Source organism: Trachypithecus francoisi, unplaced genomic scaffold (genome assembly GCF_009764315.1).
Source record: "Trachypithecus francoisi isolate TF-2019V2 unplaced genomic scaffold, Tfra_2.0 Lachesis_group20, whole genome shotgun sequence".
Taxonomy (NCBI): domain Eukaryota; kingdom Metazoa; phylum Chordata; class Mammalia; order Primates; family Cercopithecidae; genus Trachypithecus; species Trachypithecus francoisi.
Window position 1 is genome coordinate 1,440,904 of NW_022681466.1, and position 9,494 is coordinate 1,450,397.

Consider the following 9,494-nt stretch of genomic DNA (forward strand, 5'->3'; position numbering starts at 1 on the left):
GCTGACTGGATTGTCTCACTCTCTGGGGGTATGGCTTGGTTTTATATTATCAAGCATGTTTGGTGCTTTTTCTGTGTATTGCTTTGATAGGCAATGCTTTTCAGCGGAGCCTGTGGAGCTGGAATCATGTAGGTCTTGAGCTGTATTTTCAGAGATGAACCCAATGCTAAATCGTGGTAGTAATATAATTCAGAGCATTCCACGTGGATCACCGGCTATTTTTTGGTACCGATCCCCTTTATGTAGGACTTAAATGAATGTATGGACTATGGAGAGAAAAAAAAAGGAACAAAGGCAAGCAATGCTTAAGGGAAGAAGATAGAATACAGAGAGGAGTAAACTAATTTCTGTGTTTAATTCACTTAGAGAAGAGCATTGATTCATTTTGAACCCAGCATTAAAGAGACTTGTATAAATTTCCATTATACTATCTGGATTTTGAAACTATGGATACGGCATTGGGGACTAAGGCTGTTGGGCTAAATGATACTCTGACCAGGTAGATGTTCAGATTGCTTCTGAAAGAAAATGTGAATAATATGTGCATTGTCTTTTAGTCTAAGGGAACTGCTTAAATTCTGTGTACTTAGCTCACGTTTTACTGACATGTTGAAGCTGTTTAGCCTTAGAGCTTTACAGATTGTTCTACTTTTCAAAAATACTGAGAGCTGCCAGTATCTATTTTGAATGTTTCATATTTTAGTGCATAATAAATATGTGTGTAACGAGTGAATAGGTGACTTTTTAAATTGCAAAATGTAACTGGACTCTAAATATCATAAAATCAAGATTATGAAGGCAGGTTATGAGAAAGAGTCAGAACTGACCACAGCTCTTCTGTTAGAACTAAGCAACTGCAAATCAAATCTTAGCCCTCTTCATCTTTTTATGAGGTTTTTGGATGTGTCATCATTGGGTCAACAGATATAATTGTGTATGTGCATGAGTCTGTAGTGTGTGCCTGCATGTTCATATACTTTTTGAATTTGCTTTCTGCCAATTAAATTATTAAGTATATACTTTCCTTAATCTGTGCAAAGAAGGCATTATTTTTTATATAAAAATAATATACAGTAAAAGCAATAGCTTTGGACTTTGATAGGTAAGACAGATTATTTTTCAAGGTTTTTTTTTAAAGCATTCTTACATGTGCTAACACATAAAAGAGGTTTAATCTCAGTAAATGGGAAAGCTGGCTCTCCTAATTTTTTCCCAAGTTGACTTAACAGGCAAAATGTGAGTATTCACATATTTCTGTTTACATGCAGGGAAATGACAATCAGATTGCAAAAAAAAAAAAAAATTATTTATACTGTCAGTTCCTGCCTTGCTAAAACTTGGTGACTCAGTTATGCAAACCATACAAAAGAATAGACTTTTGTATTACTACATGTTTTGAAATGAGATCTTTGCGATAAAAAGATCAGAAGCTGAAACACTTGTGATAGAATTTAAGTCTATGATATAAATTCTGAGTTGCTCTATCGCTAATCCTAGAAACAATTTCTAAAAACATTTGCTTATAATAGTAATTCATTTAAATTTCTTTAACACTTAAAATGAATTGTATGTCGTTCAAATCCAAATGATGCAGATGAAATGTCTGCATTTGAGCCTAATAAGTACATTAAAAAAATCTAATGAAGCACCTATTTTTTTCAACCTTATAATTTCTGCTTTAATGGAAATCAAATTTTAAAAATGTACAGTTTCACTTATTCATACCATTCCTTTATAAAAGGCAGATTTCAAGTAAACTTCTAAATGTACATATAATGTAGAAACTAACGTTTTCTGGCAGTCCGTGGTTCCTGCAAGTTGAACTTCATCATATGTGTTTTAAACTTTTGTCAAAATAGTCATGAAAGATATGTTACTTTTGCATTACAAGGTAGTTTATTAGGGGCAGGCACTCATAAGACAGTATAAGTCCACTTGTCTAAACTTGCATGAGGCTGTGTGCATTGTAAAATGTCACAAACAGTTTTGGGTCAGTGAATATTTTGCTGAAGGAACAATACTTACTTTGAGTACTTTTCTGCAATAAATAGCAAAGTCGGGTTTGTAGCTGTAAACTGTATACACTGATAACTACAGGCTGGTCTGTCATGGAGCTAAAAGTTGCATCTGAAAACTTGCATTTTCTTTTCATAGTCATATAATGCTATGAATATTATTGTGCTATCATAAATCACTAATGTGATTGGTACTAGTTGGGTATAGCATTTTATTTTTGCATGGCTGCAATACAAGTTTTATTTATTTGTAACTTACACACTAGGACTTTGAATATTAAAACATAAATTTATTGGAACACTGAAATTAAATCTCAATTGAGGATAAGTGCCTACAGAATGGAAGCTGGTCAATGATAAAGGAAACATTCAATTAAACCTGTAGATACTGATCAAATTTATTTCTAAAATGGAAGAAACTCTTGCACAGGGAAGCATGAAAATTGAGCCAAGCATTTGGAATTGGGTCCTGCATAAGGAGCAAAAATTCAAATTTCATATATTTCAGAGTTAGGAGAGAAATAACGTGGAGGATCTGTTGGGGAGAATTAGAAAGTGGCTTTGAAAAACAGAGGTCTTATTTTAGGTTTCTAGATTTGTCTGAGCAGAGATGCTAGGAAAAGTTATACTCTGCAGAAAGTAGAGGAATAAACATTGAATTTGGTATCAGCAGGTTAGGAGTCCACATGTATAGGTCCTATTCACATGAACAGTTGGAACATAATTTCTGTATCTCTATTTTCTTTTAAATAAAAATTGGAATGTTGGAAATCACATTAAGAAAACAAAAATGGAAGCAAAGATAAGATGGTAGGGCTGCAGCCAGAGGCAATGGACGAAGAAATGACAGTCCGATTAATGTTCCAACAGCCCTGTTTACACACCCTATCCTTCTGCTCAGTCATCTGTAGATCTCTCCCGGTGCAAAGAATCAAGTGTCAATTCAACATCTTTGTCTTGAAAGACTAAACTCTGGTCCGAGTTTAATGTTCAATTTTAGTATTTCTTTAAATACATGAATTTATTCAAATTCTGATGATCAATTGTGAAATCCATTTTACTGTTTTCTGTTTCATGCCAACCTGTCTTATCAAATATAGAACTAATCTGTTGCTAAGTTCCCCAGATGCTTACCTCTTCATTTATGACTTTAGCACTTAATCAAGCACTACATAAACTTCTGTTATTTATTTATAGACTTATTGTATGCATGCCTTATTATCCTAGTTAACATGTTTGATTTATTCACCTTATCATTTTTCATCATCATTAGTGGCAGGAGCAATAGTGATAGAATAAAAAGATACCTTTGATTAGTTGATCACAAAGTATTAGTCATTTTAGATTTATTATTTCTAATTCCTATAACAATCTTTCACAACTAGTAAGTGGCTAGTTACTTGTGTTTGCAAACACATGTCAAGTTGACCCAAAGCTCAACCTTTCCCCACTGGGCAATACAGCCACTATGCAAAGTCACATAATTTAGACCATCCTTAAGATTCAATCCATTGGGATTTCATTAGAAAGAACTGCATTTAAAAAAAGAAAAAAGCTCTACTGGCGGGATTTGATGGCGTGATGTCTCACAGAAAGTTCTCCGCTCCCAGACATGGGTCCCTCGGCTTCCTGCCCCGGAAGCGCAGCAGCAGGCGTCGCGGGAAGGTTAAGAGCTTCCCTAAGGATGATCCATCTGAGGCCTGTCCACCTCACAGCCTTCCTGGGATACAAGGCTGGCATGACCCACATCGTGCGTGCGGGAAGTCGACAGGCCAGGATCTAAGGTGAACAAGAAGGAGGTGGTGGAGGCTGTAACCATTGTGGAGACGCCACCCATGGTGGTTGTGGGCATTGTGGGCTACGTGGAAACCCCTCGAGGCCTCTGGACCTTCAAGACTGTCTTCGCTGAGCACATCAGTGATGAATGCAAGAGGCGTTTCTATAACAACTGGCATAAATCTAAGAAGAAGGCCTTTACCAAGTACTGCAAGAAATGGCAGGATGAGGATGGCAAGAAGCAGCTTGAGAAGGACTTCAGCAGCATGAAGAAGTACTGCCAAGTCATCCGTGTCATTGCCCACACCCAGATGCGCCTGCTTCCTCTGCGCCAGAAGAAGGCCCACCTGATGGAGATCCAGGTGAATGGAGGCACCATGGCCGAGAAACTGGACTGGGCCCGCGAGAGGCTCGAGCAGCAGGTACCTGTGAACCAAGTGTTTGGGCAGGATGAGATGATCGACGTCATCGGGGTGACCAAGGGCAAAGGCTACAAAGGGGTCACCAGCCGTTGGCACACCAAGAAGCTGCCCCGCAAGACCCACCGAGGTCTGCGCAAGGTGGCCTGCATTGGGGCCTGGCATCCAGCCCGCGTGGCGTTCTCCGTGGCCCGTGCCGGTCAGAAAGGCTACCACCATCGCACAGAAGTCAACAAGAAGATCTACAAGATTGGTCAAGGCTTCCACACCAAGGACGGCAAGGTGATCAAGAACAACGCGTCTACTGACTACGACCTGTCAGACAAGAGCATCAACCCCCTGGGTGGCTTCGTGCACTATGGAGAGGTGACAAATGACTTTGTTATGCTGAAGGGCTGTGTGGTGGGAACCAAGAAGCGGGTGCTCACCCTCCGCAAGTCCTTGCTGGCGCAGACGAAGCGGCGGGCTCTGGAGAAGATGGACCTTAAGTTCATTGACACCACCTCCAAGTTTGGCCATGGCCGCTTCCAGACCATGGAAGAGAAGAAAGCATTCATGGGACCACTCAAGAAAGACCGAATTGCAAAGGAAGAAGGAGCTTAATGCCAGGAGCAGATTTTGCAGCTGGTGGGGTCTCAATAAAAGTTATTTTCCACTGAAAAAAGAAGAAAAAAACCTTTAAGACTTCATAAGCTTTGACCTAGTACTTGTACATCTAGAAATCTATAATGAATGGAGAAAGATATGAAGATAAAAAAATCTCCAAGGCCAGGTAAATGCATACTTGTAAGGGTAAAAAACAAAACAAAAAAATGAATATAAAGGTATAAGAATAGGTGAGAATTAATTATAATTCATAAAATATATGTGAGCATTAAAATATACACTTTCAAATAATTTTTAGTTGCATGACAGATACTTGCATGATATAAAAAGTGTGATGCTCATGTACTGAAAATATGACATAATTGATCTTAAAATTATAGAGGCTAGGTGCGGTAGCTCATGCCTATAATTCCAGAACTTTGGGAGGCTGAGTTTGAGGATCGCCTGAGGCCAGGAGTTTGAGAACAGCCTGGTCAATATAGTGAGACCTCATCATTAAAAAAAACCCATTATATTAATTTTTAAAAGTTATAAAGCATAGATTTAAAAATAGAAATAGAAATACAGGAAAAGCAGAAAGATATATCAAAGTATTTATAATGGTTATCTTTCAATGGTGGGAATATGAATTTATATTATTTTCCACATTTACCTACATTCTTCTACATTTTAAAATGCTTATCTTTTACATTTTCCAAAACAGACATACATCATTTTAGCAATAATTTCTTAAAATACCAAAAAATACTCTTTAAAAAAAATCCACAAACTCTTAAAGCCCATATCTGAAAAATCTAGACATTCAAGTATGTACATTTTCTTTCAAGAGTATCATTACAGTGTTGTTGACGTTACTCAAAATATGTTTTGCATTTTCTTCGTAGCTTGTGGCATATTCCATAAATGTCTACAATAGTGATTAGTTTTGGCTGTCTGAAGTTTGTGTTGTTTGTTTTAATTTTTTGTTTTGTTTTTAAAAGTTCTGGAAAAAGTCAAGTTGCGTGACTCTTACAATCTTCCAAAGATGTATTACTAAAGCAAAGAGACATTCTCACAGGTGTTTTAAACATGAGATTCAGTTTGCTGATGGTGGCACCTCGCACAGGAAAGCATTTCTTACTGTGCTGTAGAGGGGGACTATGGATGCCGGTGGCAGTCTCACTTTCCCTGGTGGCTACTGAACGTGTTTGTGTCTCCTTTAGAACCAATGATTTCTAATGAATATTTTCTTGTCTCCTCTACTTCCTCCTTCCTTCCTATCTTCCCTCTCTTCATTATTTTCCCATGCAAATGTACGTGCAATACAGAATATCAGAATAGCACATCCTGTAAAGCACAAAAGCAGTGTTTGTTTCCTGGAAAACTCTCCAAACAGCCTAGCTTATTATTAGTCTTCTTATTACTGCTTGATTACTATGATTAAATGATGATACTATACCCTTCCAGTTATAAGGCTTGCCTTTCCCCAGTGGCAATGATGAATCTGTGCATAATGATTGATATTTTCTCAGCTGGCATCTCTTCTAACCGATGACCTGCGCTTACGGCAAGGCTACCTGATCTAAGGAACTGCTATCCGTGGTTATAGAGGGTAAACCGAGGCTGTAAACTTATTACCTTTGGGAGACCTAATGCATCCCAGAAAACACAGATGAAATGATCATTGTAATCATGGAATCAAGAAACATAGTAATGTAGGGTCTGGCCCTAAAATGAATATGGTATTTTCAGAGTGTACTTGTCTCACTCATGTGAGATAAATGAAATCTTCCAGAGCATGACAGAAGAGTTAATTTACTAAATAATAACATGGAGGCTCTGGAAGTGTGAGCTTCTTAAAGAACAGTGCCACTTATTGTTTTGGGTTTTAACATACTTGATGGAAAATGAAGGTCATAATAATAAATGGATAAAGTAAGCACTCAAATATTTTCTCAATGAATAAGTATATGATTTTGTTTTATGTAAACATATAAACATATGGATAGTTGCAAACACACAGGTATCTCACTTACTCGGAAGTTTTCCTCAGCTATTTATAACAGCAAATACAAAGACCAAGCCATTTACATGCTCTGAGAAGCAAAATAGATGCCACAAATCCAAATCCTGAATGTTTTTTTACCCGAAAAGGAGGTTGAGCAAGTGAAGGTAACTCCAAATTCAGCATCTGCTCATACCATTTCAAAAATGCATCTTTAGATATGTTAAATCATATTTGCTTTTACATTACTTTAGCAACCTTGGTTACATAATTTATCAGCCCAGCACAGATTAGAATCAACAAATTAGGCAGAGCATGGTGACAGCCTGACAGATCCAAGGCACATTATCAGAAGCAAAAATGAGAACGGAAGGCTCACATTGATGGACAAGGGAAAACAAGCAGAAAGGCTTAAATAAGCTTCGTCTAGGGTCATTTAATGCAGGAGAAAAGGCTCTACTGTACCCTGATGGGCCTACTGTATTACAGGTAAAAAATGAAAGAGCTTATGTTTATTATAATCATATTGAGTAATTATCAAAAGTTATACTAAAACATACTGTTCCTTGCATTCATTTCCATGTAACTGACATTTATTCTTAGAAACAACTTATAATTTATATGCTTGATTACCTGTATATAGAAAGGTCTGGGGCATAGTGGGCATTTAGGAAATTAATTGAACGAGGAGACACCCCTATCCTCTGATGTGTTCTCAGCATCCTTGATACCACTACACATAGTAATATGTTGTATTTATTAAATCTGCCATTACAAAGTCTTACCCTGCTTCATTCCATTCTTTAAAATCTCTCTAAAATTATTGTTTTAATTGTTGCTTGATCCATTTTAGAGCATAATCATAAGCTGCCTTATATTGTTGTTTGATCATTTAAATGTTTCACTTCTGCCCTGTTTGTCTTCTCAGTTGGACATTCTGAACTCCTAAGAACAGGTACTGCTCCCTCTAGGGCCCCTCTGTCTTTCATCTCCCCTAGCATATAGACAAAGCACAAAGTAGTTATTTCAACAAATACGTTCACTGAATTTAAAAATACGAAGATTAAATGTTACCAATGCGGTAAGTGAAACTTAAGGCGAAAACTGTTTTCCAATAAATAAGATTACATACAGTGCCTTAAAATACCACAGTAAGTGGCTTGTTCTCATAGCAGCAGATTGCAAACTCAGCCTGTCTACATTTCCGGGCAATCTGACAACAATTTATTTACTATTCATTGCTAATGATGATTACTTTGAAGATTAGAAAGTGGTTTTTAATATCCAGTGGATACAAATGCCAGGAGCGTTTCATCTTTTATCAGTGTGAAATTGAACTGTATATATAGGGTGAATGGAAGTCTGAAAGTATGTCTAATTGTTGGGGATCTTTATATAAATGCAAAGGAAAGATTTGTGCTTCTAGTGAAACAATCAACTTCTGCGTCACACAGCTATTCACAATCTGACTGCAGATCCAGATTGTGACTAATATTTGGCCCTAATATTATAGGTGGTTACCGTGGAGAGAATCAGTAAGAGCATAATTGTCATTTCCTTGGAAAAATTTAATCCACAGATGGATCCCAACACCCAATTGCATTCGTGTCCAAGACTAATGGGGATTTTTGCTAAATAAGGCCTGATTCAGCCAAAAAAGATAGACTCTGAATACAGAAATCTGTATCACGCATCACTTCAAAAGATGTATTAACTCAAACACTGAAAGCATTGGCACACAGAATTTTCCTAATAGGGACATGATGAAAAGTCATGTATTAATTAAAATACATTTATATTTTCTTTTTTTAAAATGAAGCAATGGGGGTATTCTATGCTACCATGCATGTACAAAATTTCATTTGCAAAATTTCATCCTTCACAATTCCTTATTTAGCTAATTAAGGTAATGATTCCACTTAGATTGGAAAGTTCTAATTAAAATCATTAATTTTTCCTGAACCTTCTCCTTCAAGAAATAAGCTTTGCTGCACATCCTTCAGTCTTTGGGAGGAGAGAATGTTGGGGGATTGATGCTGATAATTGATGAGAGAGAGCAGGATACATTTATTATGACCTTCCTCCCCCTGCCCAGCTAAATTTATACAGCCAACCATAACCTAATAACTCTGTGTTCCTTTCTTTAAAGATTTTCCTATCATATGAAACTATTTTGGCCTGTGGTGTATTCATCCTAATTAGAGTAGAATACTAAAGCAAAACCATTTCAATCCAAGTTGCATAAAAATGGCATCCCTTTCTGAGTGACTGGTTTTCAAAGAGAGCTCATTACCTGGAACAGCAACAACAAAAGTGTTGCCTCTCTGAATTCATATGGTTTGGAAAATTCTTAGCCATCAACAGAATCATAATAAAGAAGAGAAAATCTATAAGTGATTAATTTCCTTCTTCTATTTAGGCTTAACATGTTTTAAAGGATAATTAAAGTTTTGACCTGTTTCTTAGAAGTCCAGGAGGAAGCATATTTCAGAAGCTTATTGAACCGAGCGGTGAACTCATTCATTATCCTTTGGTTAATATAGAGTTAACTTGTCTATCCTCAGGTTCTTTTATACAGCCTAGGTTCTTACACATCCATCTATTTTACAGTGTTAATTCAAGCTGTTTATAAATAACACGTGACAATAGATGTTAAAGAAGACCTCCCTTGGGGCAGGTATTATTCCCACGTGC

At 37.0% G+C, this 9,494-nt stretch overlaps 1 pseudogene across 1 annotated transcript; it reads left to right on the forward strand.

Moving 5' to 3' along the window:
* Nucleotides 1-3,564: 3,564 nt before the first annotated feature.
* Nucleotides 3,565-4,874, forward strand: LOC117066606 (annotated as a pseudogene). Its single transcript, XR_004430396.1, has one exon. The product of XR_004430396.1 is annotated as a 60S ribosomal protein L3-like (transcript).
* The last annotated feature ends 4,620 nt before the right edge of the window (nt 4,875-9,494 follow it).